General features: G+C 39.7%; 1 protein-coding gene across 1 annotated transcript in view; it reads right to left on the bottom strand.

The window, feature by feature from the left end:
• EFCAB7 (EF-hand calcium binding domain 7) overlaps positions 1-12,526 on the bottom strand; it is a 1,599,470-nt gene that overhangs the window by 647,881 nt on the left and 939,063 nt on the right. The gene's annotated exons all lie outside the window — the stretch shown is intronic.

Raw genomic sequence — 12,526 nt, 5'->3', positions numbered from 1 at the left:
ATATTTAAGTAGGTGGGGTGGTGGTGCAGGGGGTCAAGAACTGCAAAATACTGTTTAAAGCATTTTTGTTTTGTTTTTCTCCAGTTCGGAGAACCAGCTTTTGAAAAAATGATCTAGTGCACTTTCTCTTTAATGGGTTTCGATGTAGCTTGATCGCGATTGTGAGATCAAGCAACACAGACCCATATATATATATATATATATATATATATATATATATATATATATATATATATATATATATAGATAGATAGATATAGATATATATAGGTCTACTTTACTTTACCGAAATCCCATTTCACCGACATTCATTTCACTGAGACCAAATCACCTAAAGTTCAAATTGCTGAAAATTCATTTCACTGAATCTCATTTCACTGAATTGTAAGCTATAAAATTGATGTGGCAGTGTGTAGAGCACTATGAGGCAAGTAAAGGGTATATGCCCTTATCCCCACTGTAGTGCAAACTGCAGTTAGTAAATATAGTTAGGGAGGTATGGGGGGGCACAACCCTCCATGTTGGGGTAAGTTTGGTTTTATACTGTCTGGTTTCTGTTAAGAGGATAAATAAGTAGTTTTAAAGTTGTGGAAAGAGCTAGGCTTTAGTTTTGTGAGTTTGTTTGTCTATGGTTTCCCATTTAGTCTTGTGAAATGTAGGATTCTAAGCTGTCAGTGAAATTAAGTTCTCAGTGTTGTGAACTTTAGGTGATTTGGTCTCAGTGAAATGGAATTTCAGTGAAGTGAAGTAGACCCATATATATATATATATATATATATATATATATATATATACATACATATATATATATATATATATATATATATATATATATATACATATACACACACACACACATGGATTCACTTTGAATCATCAAATGTTCAGAACACTGACGTTATGATCATCGAGACCAGAACATCGATGTTCAGAACACTGAAAATTCAAAATTAACCATAAAAAAAAATAAATCACAAACACTATGTTATGCAGGGGGGCTTCGCCCACCTGCACCCGCCATGTGGGGGACTGTGCCCCCCACACACCCCCCTACTTTAATATTCCAAATCCGAGATTGCATTACAGTGGAGTAAGGGAAATCTCCCGTCTATATGCGGTAGCGCTAAATGGGAGATTTCCCGTACCCTACCTGCAATGCCAACACTCAGATGGCACACACACACACACACACACACACACACACACACACACACACACACACACACACACACACACACACACACACACAACATGCAGGGCACCTTGCTGCCCTGCATACACACCCAACATTCCACAATATGGGGTAGCGCTAAATGGGAGATTTCCCATACCCTATCTGCAATGCCAACACTCAGATGGCACACACACACACACACACACACATACACACACAACATGCAGGGCACCTTGCTGCCCTGCATACACACCCAACATTCCACAATCTCACTTACCTGGCACTTCCACTTTAAACCTTCGATGTTCTGAACATCGATGTTCTGGTCTCGATGATCAGAACTTCGATGTTCTGAACATTCAATGATTTAAAGGGAACCTATATATATATATATATATATATATATATATATATATATATATATATATAGAGGTATATGTATATACACATGAATAAGAACAAATGACATAAATGCACAGTAATGATCTACATACATACGTAATTATTAGCTCAGCATTTCTTCTATCCTTAACAAATATAAGTTGCCTAATAAATTCAAACAATAAGAAATATATTAGCTGAGAAAGTGAGCAAAAAGAAAGATGAGTAAAAACCTACCATAACAGTAGATGTCCTACTGATCACTGTTGCAGTATTGCTAACACATGGGTTATCACCGCTGTACATCGATCCGGGGTACCAAAGCTTTACCTTGCCAATACTCTACATCTGACGTGTGACCCCCATCTTGTAAGCATAGGGGTATAAAGATGGACATGTGACCGTAGTTCCTCAGACTATCTCCAAGCCATTGCACTGAAGACGTATGAAACAAAAAGCTGTCAGCTAATAGGGGTATAGTATGAAGTGGTAAGAAAGCACCCTCTCTTCTAGGGTATTTCCAGAGGAGAAAGACAGAGTAAGGAAAAATGTAAGTGTAGAGGGGAATGAGCGTAGGAAGGAATACTGCAACAGGGATCAGTAGGATATCTACTGTTATGGTAAATTCTTACAGAACTGTACTATGTCCTGACCAAAATCACTGTTGTAGTACTTCTAACACATGGGTGATTCCCAGATCTAAAGGGAAAGTAAGAGTGGTTGGTTAAAAGGCAGTAGAACTGTCCAACATGCCAAACAGGACTGACCTAATGAAGGCAGCTCTGAACCATGAAAAGGAATCAGTCCTGTAGAGTTTAGTAAAAACATGTAGAGATAACCAGTTGGCAGCTTCCAATATGGACCTGGCATTGTTTCCTTTGTAGAAAGCACCAGAGGCTGCTATTGCTTTGGTAAAGTCAGCTCGAGGGCGAAAGGGCAAGCAGTTGCCATCCAGCTTGCAATGGTTTGCTTTGATACTGGTTGGCCCAGTTTAGAGTCTTTTGAAAGAAACAAACAGTTGATAGGATTGTTGAATGGGCTTTGTTTTGTTCAAACAGAATCTTACCTGTTTGAATATCCAGAGAATGCAGTATCCTTTCCGCCAATTCTCTGGCTAGGGAAAGAAGGTAGCTAGGTTTATGGCTTGATTGACAGATAGCTTGTTCGCTACTTTAGGTATGAATGAAGGATCAGCCCTGAGGGTTCACCCTGTCTTTGTGACAAATAAAGGGAGGAATGACTGTGAGTGCCTGAAGCACTAAAACTCTCCTGGTTGAAGTGAGGGCCAGAAGTAGAATGGTGCAAATAGAGGTTTGATTTTGTTATGGGTTCAAAAAGTGGTAAGGTATTCTTTCCCAGCACAAATCTGAAGTCTCAAGTAGGGTAATGGGCTTTCTAGGACCCCTTTAAGGAATAACTTAATCTCAGGTCTGGACATAAGTGGAGGGTGAAAGATAAGCAAACCGAAATGGCTGGCAGGTGACATTTGATGGAAGAATAGGCCAGACCTGTATGTAAGAGCTCACAGAGATATTTCATAATAGAAGGTACCTCTGTTTGAGGCCCTGTCCATTCCTTTGCTATCAACAGGAGAATCTCTTCCATTTGGCAATGTAAGATTTTCAAGTGGTGGGTCTTCTGGTTTCTTGGCCTTGGGAAAATGGTTCTTGTAAGGAATTAGAACCCTATCATCCACAGAGTTAGGTTCAGAGATGACAGGTTGGGGGTGAAGCAGTAACCATTCTTTCTGTTGCATGATGAGAACCCATTTGGTGTGGTAGTTTGTAGTATTTGCCCCTGGCTAAAAGAAAAAGAAGAGAGAGACAATGTTATCTTGGCCAAAACAGAATGACAAGCAACAGTTTTGCTTTTTTTTTTGCATCTTTAGAAGAACTTTTGTAATGACAGGTAGTGGAGGGAAGGAATAAAGGTATGTCACTATCCACCAAAAAGTGAAAGAATCTGTCCTCTAAGCTGAGAGGCATGGGTCTCTGGTGCAAAACAGTGGAAGATGTTTTTTGGTCTTTGAAGCAAACAGATCTGTCTGAAGAGTCCCCTAATGGTGAAGAATATCATGGAAACCCTGGTTGTTCAAGGGCCATTCCTCCAAGGACCTGCTTAAAGAGTATCCCAACACATTGTCCTATGATGGGACATGTGACTGTTAGCAACATGTTTTTCTGGGTGGTAAAGTCCCAAGCTTTCTGCACAGTTGGTAACATCTGGTCTCTCCTTGCTTATTTAGGTACCACAATACTGTTGTGTTGCTTTAAAACACTCATAGGGTACTTGGTCTCCAGAGACGTGAAAAGACCTGAAGAGCCTAGATGATAGCCCTCATTTTCTTCTTGTTGATGAGTTTCTTTAATAAGATAGGCTATCTGTCCTGTACTCATTGGGTGACTGTCCAGGCCCCCTATGTCTCATCCAAGGCATCTGTGTGTATTTCCTGAACTGGGGCTGGAGGAGTTCAAGATTGAGTTTCATCTGATCCTTCCACCATAAAAGAGTTCCCATTTGAGACAGAATAAAAGGGCAATAACTGTGTCCAGATGGTGAGATTGCGGAGACCAAACAGTTTTTAGGTACTATTGGATTTTCTTCATATGCAGTCTGGCTAGGAGTAACATTGGGACAGTGGCTGAGGGAGGCAAGGCTGTGGAAGTATTTTTTTACAGCTCTGCACCTTCTCTGGAGGTATGCAGGCCTGCATTTTTTTCGTGTCTAGCATGCAGCCCAGGAAAAACTAGGTCCTGAGATGGATGCAGAGAGGATTTTTTTGTAGTTGATCGTGAACCTCAACTGAGATATGAGGAAGAGGACAGTGAACTGGAGATGCTGCAGGAGAATGTGTGGTGAAGTAGCTTGGGTAACAGGTTGTCTAAGCAGGGCAAAATCTGAAATCCCTGAATTCGGCAGAAGGCGATTATTGGTACCGAACAATTTGTGAAAACCCTTATGGAAAGTTCAAAAGGCAAAGCAGTAAACTAATAGTGAGATGATAGAGTACAAAACCTGAGGAATCTCCTGCAAGGGGTCTAAATTTGTATATGGAGGTAAGCATTTTTACATTCAAGAACACTAGAAAAGCCTAGGGCAAAATGAAAGGTAGCAGAGTGTGCAGTGAGAGCATTTTGAAAGCTGGTGCTTTTAAGAAGGTGCTTAGTAAGAAGAGATCCAGTATGGGTCTCAAATGCTCTTCTATCATTGGCAATAGGAAATGTCTGGAGTAAAACTCCTTTCCCACAAATCCTTCTGGCACTGGCTCTATTATGCCTTGTGCCCATAGTTCCTGTAAAATGGATGGGAACAGATGAATCTGTGTGTAGGTGGGGGTATGCCATTTAAAGGGTAATCTGTATTCAAGACATAGCATAACTTTTTTATGATCAATAGCACCCATTTGTCTGTGGTAATATTTTCACAGGTGTCGAAAGATTGGATTCACCTTTTTGAGAGGGGCAGGGTAGGACTAGGGTCCAAGGGGAAAGGAGATTATGGAGAGTCATGAAGATTTGTCCCCAAAAGGAAGGCCTCTCAAATGGGGTTTTCTTCTGTGATTTATCTGGGAATCTCTTTCTGGGTGCATTCCTGTGCTTCTGGCTAGGCTTAGAGTCCCTTCTGACTAAAGAGGTAGGTCTGGTTGTGTAATTCCTCTGGTACCTAGGTACAGAGGTTAACAGAAGCTGTCATGGTTTTACCCTAACTCTTGAAAGGTTTTGAAAAGGTTAGCATCTTGGGGGTCAAACAAGAGATTCTTGTCTAAAGGGGAATCCAGTATTGTTACTTTTGACTCTTGTCTAAAGGGGAATCCAGTATTTTTACTTTCAAATCCTCTGAAATAGGCTGGCTATATAACCATGCATACCTGCGGATTACAGAACTTGTAGCAGCTGTTTTGAATGAAGCCTCTACAGCATCATAACTATGTTTAATGCTGTGTCTGACCACTTGTATGGCCTGATTAGGTATGGATAACAATTGTTGTTAAGAATCCGTATCTTGCAAATCCACAACTACCATATTTAAAGAATTAAGAATATATAAAAAGTGTTTGGTCATCTCTGTTTGGTATTTAATAGCCTTGACTGCCAAAGTACAGGAGGTATAAACCTGTTTAAACCAACTATCTATAGCCTTGCTATCCTTGTCTGAAGGGAGGACAATGGCATTGGGAAGGAATTTAGAAGGCCTACCAGATGAGAGGGAAACTGCAGAAGGGCTTGCCACATACTTTTTTTTACAAGAAAGATCTGTATTGAATTAAAACTTATTACACAGACAATCATACATTTACATATTTTGAGATGAAAACATTGTACATCACTTGGTCACTGTTTTTTTTTCTTTTTAGTTTTTCTGCTCTAGGGAATGTGGTACTCAGTGAAGCACAAAGTTTCACAAGAAGGACGTGCTCCCATGGGTCCTGGTGTTGCACTGCCCCTGCTTCTTTTCAAACATGCTCTGTTATGGTAAACATACATACAAACAAATGTTCTATGTTCTTTGAGGAAAGTCACTGTAAAAGTGAATCGTGACACTGGAGCAGATTCCCAAGCAGTACCCCACCCCATTTAGCTGGTGGTGAAGACAAACAAATATATGCCATTAAAATCAATAGCAAAGTTAAGGTCTAGTAAACATAATTGGTGGCAAATCTTCATATAAAACTGCACCATAAAATAAGCCGTGAAATAAAAATACATCAAAATACTAATAAAGAAGACAACATATTTAAATGCCCTATTATTAATAACTTTTTGAAATAAAATTAATGTGCAAATATTGCCAAAGTTATTAAGCACATAAAGCTCTCTTGCAGTGATCACAATTCACCTTTGCAGATACTAAATAAGACCTACACAGATTCCTATATTGTCTATATATAGTAATATATATATATATATATATATATATATATATATATATATATATATATATATAAATATAAAAAATGTATGTGCATTTTCCTTGACAACCAAAATGATTTAGTAAAAAACAGAGATGAATCAAATTCTGGATTAGAAAACAAAGATAACAGATGAAACTAAAATAATCTTGAACATTGGGCGGCATAGTGGTGCAGTGGTTAGCATTGTTGCCTGACACCAAGAGGTTCTCTGGTTTGATTCAACGCTCTGATGCCAAGTTCTGTGCAGAGTCTGAATGTCCTCCCTGCGTTCATGTGGGTTTCCTCTGGGTGCTCCGGTTTCCTCCCACATTGCAAAAGCATGCATCTGGAGCATCTCTCCCTGGGCCTCCGCTGAAAATGGGGTCTGTCCCAGTCAGACTTTCAGGATAAATAAATGTTAAATAAATAAATAAACAAATAAACAAATATACTAGACAGAGGTGATAAAAACAGAGGTAACTCACAAGGACCAATAGGACAAGACTTCTGAAACAAGTGGCAGAAAAAAAAGGTTCCTTCTCAGGGTACATGGCTCACTCTCTGTGATACATTGAGTACTATGGCAATCTGAGAGAACTTCAGAGTACAGTCACTGTTACTCGATAAAGAATGAAATCAGTTGAGGTGCTATGGGCACCATTTGAGGAAAAAAACCTGGGCATCTTCCAAAGGAGTTGCACGAGGCACAGCTCAGTGGGATAAGGCCCCAAAGCAGGTCCAAGATATGACAGAGAGATTATGCCTTTCAGCTTGTCTGGGAATACCTAGGGATCCCATTGAATGAGCAACAGATTGCTGCTGGAAATGGGGAAGTCTTCTACAATCTGGTCAGCCTGCTATGGCTAAGACCTTTACCAGAAATTATCGTTTAGAAGAAGATAAAGACATCTATCCACTTTGTGCTGAAATACAGGCCATATTGTCTTGCAACAACAGTAATATTAAAACTTTCAGAAACCATAAATAGGCATCATAAAAGTGCAACCCTGGGGAATAAACATTTAAAGTAAAATAATATGAGGTTAGCCTGCAACATGTTACAGACTGCTTCATTTGGATGTGCATACAATCACAAGTAGTACACAATAAAAGGTTTGCTGCACTGCTTACTTAGGCATAGTTTAACAGAAATTATAGTAAAAAAAGTAAAGTAAACATGGTCCAGTGTTCAGACCGAAAAACTAAACCAAAACTGCTTGTGTGTCGTATGTATGTATATATATTAAAACATTTACTTACACACACACACACACACACACACACACACACACACGCATGCACACACACACGCACACACACACACGCACGCACACACACACGCACACACGCACTCCACTTAAATAATCACTGTCAAGACTCGTATATTACTTTATATTTTTACTAACCTTATAAAAGCTTTAAATGTGGCTGATCAGTCCCTCATACTAAACTCCCTCATAACTAAAAGGATAAGTTCTCGGGTAGCATAGTGGTCATTGGACCATAAATAATGCAGACTTTCAGGCACCTTATCTGTAATTGTTTTCTTCTAGGTTGTCATTTAACCATGTTAGAAAAATATTTAATAGTAATATGCATGCTTAGTGCATTTAGTGCATTTGAGATTTAAAAGGGTTAATATAATACATTTATTCTGTTCTCACTGCATGAATCTGCACAGCCATTAGAAACTTAACAAGAAGCATTCTATTTTCTGCTAATATCAGCAAATAACAAGAAGTAATTCATTTCTGCTAATGTCATGAAAATTAACAAAGGGATATTGATTTCTGCTTATGCCACGAGAAGACATGCAGCTGCTAGAAGCCATTGATAAAGAAAACAATAGATGCTTGAAAGTTTAAACCGTAGTCAGCATTACTTGTACTAAAGCTAGAAATGTGCCTTGAATCTAGGTAAAATGTAACACATGTATTAGAACAGTACAATAGAAGAATTGAAATGCTGAAATGGACTGACATAAACCCAAGGCCAGGTTGTTTTTCTCAAAATGTTTTGCAGAATGACAGATATTTTTAACTTGGTCAGCAATAAGTCTAGCAACATTTTCTGTAGAACATACAGAAAGCTGTGTCTAACTACGTCAGCAATAGAATGTAACATTTTCTATGTGACAGGAAGAGAACTGTATAAGTATAACCCACTAATCATTAATCATTCAGACAAACCTTGTGCCTACATGCTTTGTCTCCTTTCTGCAAGTAATAAAGGGTGCCTTGCTTGAACCTAACGTGAATTGGTCTTTGAAGTTTTTTCCTTTGACAGATTGATCCTTCGGACCGGAACCCTCTCTTCACCTCAGATCAGACGGGCCAAGTGGTTGAAGCCGTACGGGGAAGAAACCAAATCAGTTCTTCTTATCTGAAAAGCCCTCTGACTGAATTGTCGTTCAAACGAGGCCAGCCACTTTTTGATCTGTGACTGAAAGACAGGTCTCCGCGAATTGGTGATCAATCACGTGGGCTCAGGTAAGGTGAATCTACTTTTTTCTGTTTTCTGTTTTAGATCAGGGACTAGATGTGTATTGTTTTTGTCAGACTGTATTTTTCTCAAAAGTCAGGGGCAAAAAAGATTACTGTCTTGTCATAGATAAGGAGAAACAGAATAAGTAGGCAGTCATTCTGAAGAGACTATAACAAAATCCGTGGTACCACGTTAAAAATTAAGAGAAGTTATGTAACGATCAAAGGGTAGCACAAAATGGGTAATAATTGCACAAAAAGACCCCAAGATCCGCCGTTAACAGAAGATGCAAAATACATGCAGTCGCAGTGCGCCGACAATATTAAATATTATTCAAAATGGGTTAATAAGTACGAATTTGATGGAAAATTAGAAAAATCCTCGCTTATCAAACTTATAAAGCAGCTCAAAACCGATTCCAAAGGTCAGGTAAAAAAGCAACGTAAATTAGGAATTCCTCAGGCACGCAGGTGGATTGAGGAAGTAAACCGTAGGGAACAAAAGAGCAAAAATTCAAAAGCAATGTTTTTAGATAAGGAGGACAATAACTTAGTAATAGCATCAGCACTTCCGCCTCCCTTACCAGAATATGAAGCAAGTGAACAGGTTAATCCACCCCCACGATATCCTGTAGTCACTGAAGATAGAGATATTATGAAACTGAAACTGACTAAAATTAGAGACCAGGTCCCGAACAAAGGCAGGTAACTCAAATGAAGGCATCGAGTTATGGCAAATGGTTAAGAATTCACGATCTCTAAGTGAAGAAGAAGAAATATGCCCACTTATAGAAGTACCCAATCCTCAGGCAGGTCAAGACAATCAGGACCCAACTATTTTAGTGTATAGACCTTGGACTCCGGAAGACATCCAGAAAGCCACTGAGGGAATCCCCCATCCAAAAGTTAATTTTAGAAAATTCTCTGAAGATTTACAAGGAATGAGGCTGAGTTATAACTTAAATGGAGAAGAGGTAGAAAAGGTGGTTAGACAAATTGTAGGGCCAGATTGGCATATGATTAGTGGGAACTGGAATCCCCGTGACGCTGCACAAGGACCCCTCCCACATAGCAGTGCAGAATTAGACACTAGAGTAAAAGGTCTTACAGACCGCATCTCTGAAAAATGGAAGCCTAGGGCAGACTGGACTTGCATTAATCAATGCATCCAACAAGAAGGTGAAACTACTGACCGGTATTATGCCAGACTATTAGAGTGTTTTAATAACCACTGTGGAATGCAGGTTCCTGAAGATCAAACTCAGGATTCCCCATATGAACAGCAGTTAAAGAATGCATTTTTAAAGGGCAGTATTGCACCTATAAGCAGTTTTATTACAAAACATATGGTAGACCATCGGACAATCAGGTTACAATCATTACTTGAATATGCTAGGCATGCCGAAAGGCATTTTAATAGCAAAAAGAGAAAAAAAGCTCAAGTATTTTCTGTAGAAGATGGAGCAGAAGTTTATGTAGTACAGTCCAGGAAAAAGGGCAAGAAAAACGCACAGGGAAACAAACAATCTGATCAACGATCAGAGGACTTTGAAGGGCGAAAGAAAAGGGAAGAATGTTTCAAAAGCGGTAAAAAGGGACATTTGGCAAGGGATTGCAAGAAAAACAAGAAGGCAACAACGGAAGTTAAGGAGGGTGAGGACTGACTATATGGTAGTCAGGAATCATTAGAAGGGGCTAGCAAAGAAAGGACAAATGAGAATGTGATAGAGGGAGTAGAGGAAGTGCAGGAAGTTAGTGACAATGAAGAAGATGAAATATTAGACCTAGCTTTATTGAGCTTGGAGCTCTATTTAGCAGACACAAAACCAGAAGTTACACTCTTGGTAGAAGGGAGGGAAGTCAAATTCTTGTGTGACTCAGGAGCATCACGAACCCTGATACATCCCTCCAAACTACCAGAAAACACAGAGACACCTGATTGGTTAAAGCAGCTAATGGACAGCTGTATCGGGAGCCACTCTCTCATGACATTGCAATAACTGATCCAGTTTCAGGATTGACACAAAAAAGCAAAATTGTTGTTTCTGCAAAATGCCCAGTAAACCTCTTGGGCAGAGACCTCATATGCAGCTATTTGGTATAGCAGTAGTCCCAACCATGCAGGGTATGGAAGCACAGTGACAAATTGATACCTTTGCAGTGCAATCGGAGGGTAAAATGTTTTAATGGTACAGCCAGGACTTGGTTACGACTGGTCCAGGGACTGTAACCCAAGAGTTAATGAATGTAGCCGTCAGCAAGTTCCCCTCCCTTGACATTGATAAGCAACAACTGTTGCACTGTACCCTGTATTATTGTAATACACCAGGACCTGATAAGGAATATGAGCAAGAATTGTTTAAGAATCATGCAAATAGATTGATATTGCGTAACCTGTACTGGGATACAGAAGGGAACAGTGTAGCTAGCTGTTCATTGCCCCAGGAGTTCTTTGCACTTTATAAATCTAATCGATTACCACATGTTAGCCTAACCAAAGACAGAAATATAGAATGGGCAGACCTAGGAGAAAAAGTCACGAGATAGGAGAAACAGACAGAACTGGAACTGTCAGAACAGGGAATACAAATACAGAAGTTGAATTGGATAACTCAGACCAACCCAGCTGTGCACTTACAGTCTGGTGAGGACAGCTGATTGACACTCCTGTTAGAGGAGGAAGAGAATGCCTTACGAAATATACCAGAGACCCTCTGGTCAACAGGAAAATCAGATGTAAGACTCATTCGTACAGCAGGACCAGTTACTATCACGCCAAAGTCAGCATTTAGACCACAAAAAAGACAGTATCCCTTAAGAAAAGATGCAGAGGCAGGAATAAAGCCTACTATAGCAGCCTTACTTAAAGGAGGGATACCAAAAGAATCTCCCGATTCACCATGTAACACACCCTTATTTCCAGTCAAAAAAGTAAATGGAGAAAGGCGTATGGTCCAAGATTTACAAGCTGTAAATGATGCAGTAATACCAAGGGCACCCACGGTGCCAGACTCACACACCCTGTTGAATGATTTAAAACCTCAACAGAAGTATTTTTCTGTGGTAGACATCAGCAATGCGTTCTTTTTGATACCGATACACCCTGATAGTCAGTATTGGTTTGCATTCACATTTCAGGGGAAAAGGTATACATATACGCGACTACCACAGGGGTATTGTGAAAGTCCAACGATATTCTCACAAGAAATGGCAAGCAACTTGGCGGGATTCACCCCACCAAGAGGCAGTCAGATTTTACTTTATGTTGATGACATCTTGCTGGCAGCCCCCACCCAGCAGGATTGTAGAGAAGATACCATAGCACTTCTACAATTCTTAGCCGCTGAAGGACATAACGTAAATAAGAGTAAACTGCAGCTTTGGAAAAAAACAAGTTAAATACCTGGGATATGTAATATCCAAGGAAGGCAGAACATTAGATGAGGACAGAAAAATAGCGATTTTGCAAGCACCAAAACCCACTACCAAGAAGGAAATGATTTCCTTCCTGGGTACAACTAATTTTTGCCGGAGCTGGATTCCAAACTATGCTTTGGAATCTGCACCACTAACTGACCTTATATATAAGAAGCCTAT

This window comes from Protopterus annectens, chromosome 10.part0 (assembly GCF_019279795.1).
Source record: "Protopterus annectens isolate FY-2018-M chromosome 10.part0, PAN1.0, whole genome shotgun sequence".
NCBI classification, from domain to species: Eukaryota; Metazoa; Chordata; order Ceratodontiformes; family Protopteridae; genus Protopterus; species Protopterus annectens.
The sequence above is the reverse complement of the archived record's forward strand: the minus strand, read 5'-3'. Positions and strand labels throughout refer to the sequence as shown.